A 10,429-nucleotide genomic window follows, 5' to 3' on the forward strand; every position below is an offset into this window, starting at 1 on the left:
TATGGTGGTAGGAAGATGGTTTGAATATTCCCATCACTTAATCTAAGTTCGTGTTAATTTTGGTAGTCTAGAGCATCGTCAAGTAGGTACGAGCATTGTTTAAATAGGACTAGTTAGACAATCCTTATGGAACAAACGTTTGATTTTTATTCTGCCGTCATATGGCGGCCTCTAGTCATAAATTTAAAAAACTATTAACAGAAACTTAATTCTCAGCAGGATTCTATTCGAGTATATTTTTATCTGTCTGGTAACTTATGCAAACCTGTACACGGGTGCCAGATTGTGAAGAAAATATAAGATTTTAATAAAATGCTTATTGTTATTATCGTTGTATGCGTTTTGTGAAACATAACTTGACTATTTCGAGCGAATATTTCAAATTGTTTTTCTACTTTGAGACTTGATAAATCTAAACCGGTTAGTAATCTATTTAAATGAAGCAGTTAAATGCTGCCTTTTTTTAATTTTCATTAGTTTACCAGATATTTAATTTGGTTATATGATTTGTTAGAAAAGGATTAAATATTTAATTGAAATAGACTCGACTGCTATCGTCTTAGAACACTCATGCGGAGGTTTATTTTTTAGTCAAGACTTGAGTTTTATCATTGTTTAAAAAAAAATCTTTTTAAACAATGGTTTTATGTATGTTTTGAGAAAATTAAATTTTCAATCTTTTAATCTTTAAAATGACGTTTGAAAATATAGTAAATTTATGGGTATGGTTTTTTGATAATGGTTTTGAAACAAATAAACAGATCGATATGCCACAACAAGAGGCAACACATATTTAGGGACAAATTAATCTATGTGTTGGGATAAAAGGAATAATAATTAACAAAACTTTAATAAATAGTACCCTTTATTTTATTTATTTATGTATTTTATAATATACACACCATTTTTGTATTTCTGTTTACATAAATGAGAATGTTTTTTTCAATCAACTCGCCCGATATGACTGTTTATGCAAAAATTAAATTCGCGTTATTTTAATAGTTAGATAACACTTATGAAAATTCTAATATCTACACCATAGACAATATTAACAAAATAATAATTCAAGGTAAAAAAACAAAACAAAATTGTTTACATTAATAGTTATAGAAATCGATTGTAACATTGTTTGCATGAACTAAAATAAGCAATGTATGAGTTGGATCTATGTATGAACCAGCAATACTAGTTTAAAAATATTAGATCGATGTTTAACTACAATGGTATCAAGTCCAACAAACGTTATGATAGCAAAGTGTTCAAGAAAAACTGCAGCAGAAAACTGAGTTTGTGGCTTTCGTGCAGTTTGTACAGATTTTGTCCTAATCTTAACCAGTCTCTTTTTTTAGTGCTATTATGCGAGTTTTAAGAAAATTAATCCGTATTCGAGATGCATGTAATCTCCTTTAAAGTGTGTGATAATTATGAAATCTTTTTTTCTTGACCAATGGTGATAACGGCATATCTAAAAAGCTCATCAACAAAATCGTCAAGTTCAGAATTATCACTGTGCGAAACAGTATTGGCACTGGTTGATGGTTGTTTTTCTATTGAATACGTATGAAAAACGCGTGGTGTCGTTAACGAACCTTCCTCTTCTACCTCACTATATTTTTTTGGTATAGCAGTACTGGGTAAATATTTTGCATTTAGATATCTTTGGTCAAAATGCTTACTGCATAGATTTTTTTTTAAATCGGGTAGCTCCAGACTTTCCAATGCAGCATTACCTACAACAATATTATTATTAACACAACTGAAAAAAAGCAACTTTCTGCACAATAAATTAAAAAAATAAGTTCTGTATTTAAGATATAGATAACTTGGCAGTTATGCCAATATATGTTTATATCTATATATATATATATATATATATAAAGCTTCAGAACAATATTAGGAAAAAAAAAGATCCCATATCACTACCAAAAACAAATTTTTGATAGTGCTATGGGATCTAGTCATGGATGATGTTATCAGTGATTGTATCAACAATTACACTTTTTTCATTCCTTTTATTAAAATATATGTAGATGATTTAGTTTTGGCACTTCCTAAGCACAAAATTAATGAAATAGTCAACATTTTCAACAATCATAATCAACATATACAATTTACAGTTGAGGAAGAGGTAGATGATTCTCTAGTTCCTTAGAGAAGGTTTCAAGTGCAGTGCTTTATACAGGTTGGTGAATTGTTTGCAGTCGGTAAGTTTGGTATGGTTGATTCGTAGTCTTCTAATAGTCGATGCTTCTCTTCTAGTTATGAAGTCTAGGGAGAGATGACCAATAAAAGATTGAAGTTTATGAAAAGTTGTTTTGCTCTTTTGCTATAAGTTTTGTCAAATATCCTCTACTGACTTTTTAAAAACGAATTACGAGATTCGTTAGCTAGTTGAATTGGGGTGACTTCAGTCACCCCATGGTTGGTAGCTTCTTTGGCAAAATTATCTGCTGTTTTATTATCAGTAGTTCCGGTGTGAGAAGGCAGCCATATGAGAGAGATTTACATCGTAAGCAGAGAGATTTTGGTATATGTCATGAATGTTTTGAACTAATAGGTGGTCAGTGAAAATTGTATTTACTAAATGGATATATGAAAGTTAATCTGAACAAATGGCAATATGTCTGTTTTGATGGGAGATGCATTTAAAAGCCAACAGAATACTATATAGTTCACCTGTGCAAACGTTGCATATTAAGGGTAACCGAGATGATCTTACAAGTTCATGTTTAGTGGTTACTGCGCAACCAATACCAGTGGTAGTTTTAGAAGCATCTGTATAGAAAATTAAATTCTAAAAATGCTTTCTTTATAAGAAGGTTAGAAGATTCAAGTTTGTTAAAAATGGTGAGTGAGGTATATATTGAAGGGAGATCTTTAGCCCAGAGGGGAAGTAAAGTTAGAGGAAATGAACCAGTCTGAAAAAGGTCAATATTTTTAAGTAGTGGACAAATTAATTGAGGTATAGGTTTTATGATAAGGTGTTGGTTATTGTTAGTGGAAGAAGACGCCATTGTGGCAATTAGGGAATGAACGGGATTAAATGGATTTGCGGATGTTGATGCAGCATACGAAAGTAGAAGTGATTATCGTCTTAGGGTAGGAGAAAGTTCATTAGATTCACGGTATACACTCTCAATAGGACTAAAGCGAAAAGCGCTCAGACCTAGAAGAAGTTTTATCGGTACCCCATTGAAGATGACTGAGGGTTTAAAACAAACAAACAAACTTTTAAAACAATTGATTTTAAGTTCAGAGATTAGACTCTTTCAATTTATTCTGGAGTCAAACATAAAACCGAGAATTTTACATTAATTAACAGCAGAAAGTAGAGAATTGTTAAATAAAATTTTGGTTAAGGGAGTGAAAATTCTTCTGGAAAATTTTACTAATTTGGTTTTGTTCTCAGTGAGTGATAATACTAGTTCGTTAGATCTATCTTGAAGTAGATTTACTACACTTTGTATAAGTTTATATGAGGTTGGGACCTCACCAGGGTTGAGTTACCAGTGGATATGATAACATTTGCCATGTTAAAATATCCACTGGTAGCTTTAACATCCTAATATATAAGACTAAATAATGTAAACTAAATTGTAACATATAACTTTTAACGGGTTTTTACCCAGATATTTAGCGGCTCAAAACATGTTCACCTAGACACCGATGATGGAATATAGATTCCAAAAACCTTTTGTCTTCATGACATAGCCCATTTGGGTTTTTTAATTTATATACCTTTTATAATGGAGTTTAACAAAAATTTTTTTTTGTAATGATATTTCTTTTATATTAGTATAGATTAGGGCAAGATCTTTCATTAACGATTGTCAGCGGTATGTCAGTGGTAAATTTACTGGCTTCATTTAGAGGGTCGTTGGTGCCTAAGGAATTTTCGAGAAATGTTTCAAGATAATTCTAGAAAACCCTAATTTTTGTAAATTTATAGGATTTGAGTGCAGCTTTTAGTTCGAAATAGTTTATAAAAGAGTTCGGATAATTGGTATCTTGTGAAACTAAGGATGAATAAGGAAAGGGTGAAGGAAGAAAAGAGTATATATGGTTAGGTCCAGATTTGTTCCAAAACTTTTATTTTATCAAGTATAACCTTTTGATTAAAAAAAGGGATTGGATATTTTAAGGTTATTTTTTATTAACAATTTTTTTTAAACTAGACTTGGGCTAGTATTTGAAGTACATAAAGTTTTCTTACTTAATTAAATATGGTGTCTAAATTTGGCAAAAGATGAAGTAAAAATATACAAAGAGCAGAAAACTCATGATATATGCCTATTGATCATCTGATGTTCCGTATTTCTTAGGGACTGTTCGATTAGTGAATGCGGGATGGAAGGAGATACATTTGAAATAAGGATTCTTTTGGTCGCAGAAAGAAGCCTGCAGATAAAGATGACGGTGAAATTAATTATGACGTTCGGTGTATTAGTTGATCAACGATGTCAGTAGAAGTGAGGAAAATGTAGATTCGATTATTCGAAATGCGAGATTTAAAAGTAATATTTTTTGGATAAACTATTTTACCAATTTCTTTAATATATTCAAATAACACAATACCTAAACGTGAGTACCTAAAGGACCCTCTCCCAAACTGGAAAGAAAGAAAAAAAGGATCTCACCTATTTCTTGGGATTTTCTCTGGTTTTCTTTAATTAAACCAATATAGCCACAATTAAATTCGACTATTGAAATATAAAACCAAATTTGATACTCGTCTGCTTATCACATTGTGATTAAAGAACTTCGCTTCGTATTGTTAACTCGTCGATGAATTAATATATCTGTTTAACACTGTTTAAATCTTTAAAATCCATTAGGAACTTTAACAAGGGTGTTTAACCTTTGACAGTTATTTGATGTTTTTTGAATCGATTATTTGAAGCTTTATTTATAAACTTCACCATTTTATTAAACTTATTATTAAAAAAACGGTTTGCAAAAGTGCTTTTTAGCTTCTAAACATTTATACTACTTTTGATATTTTTCATGTCATACGGCTGTACGTAGGCTCAATGAAAAGCTGGCGTAAAAGCACAATTTAAAAAAAAAAAAACAGAACTTTCTATAACCACTAACAAGAAACAAGCTGAGATATTGCAGCGGACAGATCTCCCTTGCATTTTTCTGTGGCGATATTTTACGAGTACCATTATTTTAATGTTTCAAAACTAATTTACTTCTTCGCTGTGTATGCTATTGATAAATCGAATTATAAAAATTAGATATTCTTTTACAATGTTTAATTTTCAGCTCTTAATGTTAATAAACAATGAAAATATTTGCAATTTCTTAAACAAGAAAGAAAAATGCTATTTGATTTTCTCTGGGCCATAGAAGGTTTTGGTTTTTTTTAATGTTTTTTTTATTAGCTTTATATTGAGCCTACATACAAGTGTATGACATAAAAAAGTCAAAGTTATTAGAAATTTTTATATGCTAAAAATTTGTTACTCTTCGAACTGATTTTTAAAAACAAATTTATTATATTCTTGATGTTTTTTTTTTAAATAATTTAAAACGAAGCCATAAAAAATCGATTGCTATTTACAAAATATCCCTAGAGTGACTGTTTGGACAAGTACAGTTGTTTAAATAATCGGTCTCCTGGATAAACAAATTGAATAACTCATAAACTGTATGGTCGTTCTGCATGACATTTAGCACACTTTAAAAACTCATTAACTGCCATAATTTTAAATAGTTGTATTACATATCGTTATGCAAAAAGAAAGTTATTAACATTTATAAATTATACTTTAAAAATAAGGGTTTTTAAATTATCTCGGTCAATTCTTTATGTATTTTAATTATAAAAATATCAATATTAGAGAACATTTTATGATCTATAACTTTTATTTTAACGTTTTATGCGCATAAACTTTTTTCACTTTTTACGATTGTTTAAAAAAAAAAAGCAAAGCAAAATTAGCTAAAGTCTTCACATAATTGTCATCAGCTACCCCTCATATACCTTTTAGAGACTTTAAATATCTGTTTAAGATTTTTTCAGCTTTTTTAGAGTTGTAGATCATAAAAAGTAATGTAACTTTTGAGAGTATCTAAATTAAAATACAAGAAACTATTAATCGAAATAGTTGCAAAAAACCTTATTTTTGCAGTTATTTATAAATTAAAATAACTATTTTTTGTGCAAAAACATATAACATAGCTCCTTGAAATTATGGAAATTAATAAGTTATTACAGTGCGCTAAATGTCAATCAGAGCAAATAGTTTATAGGTTATTTAATCTGTTTATAAACATTTATATCTTTGATATCGTTTATGCCACAAACTTATATAGAGGCTAATGAAGAACTGATGAAAAACACACTTCCTAAAAAAAAAAAAATCTTCTATGGCCATTACGAGCCAAGCGAGCATTTTATATTTAAAACCAAAGCATTTTATTCTTAAAATCATACTTCCATTGTCTATTAACAGTAAAAGATGAAAATTGAAGGGACTCTAAATAAAGATCTGAATTGTGCGATCCAGCTTACAGATGGCATATGCGGTAAAGAAGTAAAAATTTATAACTTGTTAAAATGATGGTACTCGTAAAATACCTCTTCGGAAAAGTAGAATGGAGAACCATCTGAGCTCCGTTTTTTTTTTAGATTTGAACTTTTTTAAAATAAATAGCGCTTGTAAAATTTGCAATATCTTGGCTTCTGTGGCACGTAAAACATAATTTTTTTTAACTGGGGTAGCTCAACAAAAAGTTGTTTAAATAATCGCTTTCCATGATAAACAAATCGTCACTATTGTTATTAGTTACATTACATACCATTATGCAAAAACAAAGTTATTAAAATTTATAAATTTCTGCAAAATCAAGGGTTTTTTGCAACTATTTTGGTGAATTCTTTATATATTTTAATTTAGAAACTCACAAAAGGAAGAACTTTTTGAGATCTACAATTTTTATTTTAACTATTTTTCTCTAAACTGGATAAAAAACGTTTTATAAGCAAAATAATGACCTCTCACTTTTTAAAACTGTTTAAACAAAAACAAACCAAAATACCTGTATGTCTTCACAGATTTATTATTAGCTAACACTCGTATATCTTTTAGAACCTTCAAATATCTTTATAAGATTTTTACGTGTAATCAATGATTTTTTTACAGATGGACTGGTGACTGTATAAATTAGTTCTCCGATAAAGATGAACTTATTTCTACTTTTCAATACAATAACTAAAAATAGGTAGCTAAAGAAATACATATTTAAATATCTAATATTTTGTTTATGTTTATTAACTTATTTATATTTATTCACTAATTTGTTTTTCCGAAGTTTATTATATCATAATTATAATACCAACGAAAACGTAAAATTCAAATGATGAATGAAAAAAAAATAAACATTTTTTTAAGTTAATTACGTAACGGAAACGGTGTAAAATAAAGGAATATAAAAAAAGTTTCTATTTACTTACCAGAGTGTAATATCCATGTTTGACAAGCCGAAAGATTTTTTGTCGGAAATCTGAACATTCTTAAACCATGAATTTTGTATGATGATAAACCACATTTGTAATAACAACAAATATTTCCAGCCATCTGTAAAAAACGATTTATTTATTATGGAAGTAACATTATTTTAATTTAAAATCCCTATTTTCAACTATTATCGAATGCATGTATTATCCGTTAAAATTTATTTCTAAATACCTAATTTGTTCATTTCTCATACAAATGTTTTTTGTTTTAAACACACAGAATTAAAATGTTTTACTTACCTCGGACCAAATTTTTGTAATACACTTCCAAATAAAATAAAATATTTAAATTCTTTAAACTTATTTAGATATAGGAAGATTTAGAAGCCACAGTACGTTTATGTACAATTTTAGTTGACACGATATTTACTAGTTGATAGTAATAACTCTATTTTAAATGAATATCTTAAGTGATTCAAGGTCTGTTTTTTTTACATGTTTATTTGTAAATAAACCTGTTGCTACTGTCAGTGAAATATTGCAACGCTGGTGAATTTAATTCAATGGATCAAAAATGGACGTTAAGTTTAGTCTTTAACTTTTTCACATAGCACCATCTAGTATAACGTATATCAAACAAACAATGGTATATTAAAATCTATTGAGACAGAAAGAGTGGTGACATCTAGTGACTGTCTCAATTAGAATCAAACAAATTTATACATTGCGTTGGCTAACTAGTTCTATTTAAACAATGGTACGAGTAAAGATTTTATTGGTAAGTTGAATTTTTTCATAAACTTCTTCACTTTTTTATGGAACAATCATTATGGAACCATTCAGTAAATATTTTTCTCGTAACCCAACTTTTAAATTGGTTCTTGTAGTAGACTTTCAGGCAAATGTTTTTGAAAGCTTTGTGATTTTAAGTTTTATAAACCGTTAAAGAATCCAATTTTTCTATTCTAGTAGCATTTGAACATGGCACAATTACTTGAAAACCTAGTGCGCGCTTGCTTCTTTACAGGATTGAGAATGTTTTGTTTGGCAACAATCTCCAACACTAGGTGGAGAAATAGCCGATGGAGACGCTGACGGAGGGTGCCGCATTATTGGACATGTTGATATATTAAAGTGCCGGATTAGTGAGATTCTACTGTAGTTTGGTATAAAATATATTTATATAATTTAAAATCCATTGGTTATTGCAATGAAGTTTTTATCCATCTGACTCTGATTATTTTATAATTAATAATATTTTACTAGTAAGATAATTTTTTTCATTTATGACTTACGTCTTTCGAAATAATTTTATTTCGCCGATTCATCTCTCAAACTTTTTGTAGCCGCTGGATAGATACGCTATGGGACAAAGTGAATATTTACCCCTGTGACTAATCTTCGTTATGCTCATTACTCGAGGACGAATAAGGATAATGCCTTTAGTGTGTCCTCTGGGCGTGCAAATCCTTTTTAGAAACATTCAACCACACTTATTCATTCGGAAATGTCTTTAGAACCCGAAACGATACCTACTGACGAAGTTAACAAGAAAGGAGGACAACGAATAAAAAATATGTGGATCAAAAGAAAGCGTTTCATTGGGTAATTGAGAAATGTTAAATGTTAAGTTGTTTAACTTTAATTGTTAGCAATATGCATATAGCTGAGTGTATATATATATATATATATATATATACATATATATATATATATATATATATATATATATATATATATATATATATATATATATATATATATATATATATATATATCTATATAAGGATTTTTACAGCTGTCGCCGCCTTCCTTCTTTCAGCCAACGTCTCCAGTCCTTTCTGTTCTGCCATTCTCCATCTCTAAGGTCTCGTCTTTCCATAGACCATTACTTTATCTAATTTCGGGAGGTGCATAATGATTCCGTTTCTTCTTCTTCGAAATAGGAGGGGGTGTACCAGACGAAGGTCTACCTCGTTTATTTTCTTTCTGCGTTCCCAAATTTATTAATGCTCTGGCAATACTTGCTTTAAATTCAAGCTGATCTTTTTTTTGGATTTTCGTTTTTCTTGTACAAAATCCATGCATTTACAACAAGAACATCCACAAAATGCACAAAAACTCTTATGTACCAGAGTTTGTTTATTCTCCTTAGAGGATACATGGCCAACAACTGGTCCATCAGGTCTACCCCTCCCATGTTCTTGTTATAAAACTGAACAGAAAATGGTCTGTTCACTTCTATAGTAGTCTTAGTAGATTTACACCAGCGTTTTCTTTAATTCTGAGGTTCTATTCTAGCACAATTAAAAACAATGTAAATAGTCGTGTTTTCTAGCCATTTAGAAACAATTATATTGCCACGTTCAGTATTTGCAACGGATGAAGTTCCTCTACCCACGTTTCATTTGTTTATCTGTTTTCATAACACAATTACAATTTTGTAGTCGATTCAATCAGAGAGTCCCTGTCGCTCATACGCCTCTTTTATGCAGTTCTTCTAGCTCTTTCCCAAACTTTGAATCCCCACTTTTTAGGTTTTTTTTGGTAAATATTGCTTTATACCTAATTTTCCTTTCATTAAAATAATTTGCTCATCAACTGATTGGTATTTCTCTGGATCTGTGGCACCTAAGAAGTTTTTCTGAATTTTCTCCAAGAATGGTCTGATTTTTCGCAATTTGTTCGTGTTAATTTGATTAACATTATCATTATTTACGAAATGTAAAAACCTCAAAATAGATTCAAATCTATTAACAGGCATAGCATCTTCAATAAGGTCCATCCTCAGGTCATTATCACTTGACCAGTAAAGCCATATTCTGGGATATCTTACGTACGCCATCACTTAATTTATGCCAAGGAAAACATGTACCTCATATTTTGTAAAACCACAATTTAATTTATTGTTTTGGCCAGCATATAAATTGGTCTAAAAGACGATATCATCCATTAGGTCTGCGG

General features: G+C 29.7%; 1 long non-coding RNA gene across 1 annotated transcript; it reads right to left on the reverse strand.

Annotated features, from left to right (window-relative positions):
- Window positions 1–233: 233 nt before the first annotated feature.
- On the reverse strand, window positions 234–7,948 carry LOC140442903 (uncharacterized). The gene is made up of 3 exons (XR_011951172.1): window positions 7,766–7,948; window positions 7,463–7,586; window positions 234–1,730 (listed from the first exon to the last, which is right to left on the reverse strand). It is a non-coding gene; the product is annotated as an uncharacterized lncRNA (long non-coding RNA).
- Between the last annotated feature and the right edge of the window lie 2,481 nt (window positions 7,949–10,429).

Source organism: Diabrotica undecimpunctata, chromosome 6 (genome assembly GCF_040954645.1).
Source record: "Diabrotica undecimpunctata isolate CICGRU chromosome 6, icDiaUnde3, whole genome shotgun sequence".
Lineage (NCBI taxonomy): Eukaryota > Metazoa > Arthropoda > Insecta > Coleoptera > Chrysomelidae > Diabrotica > Diabrotica undecimpunctata.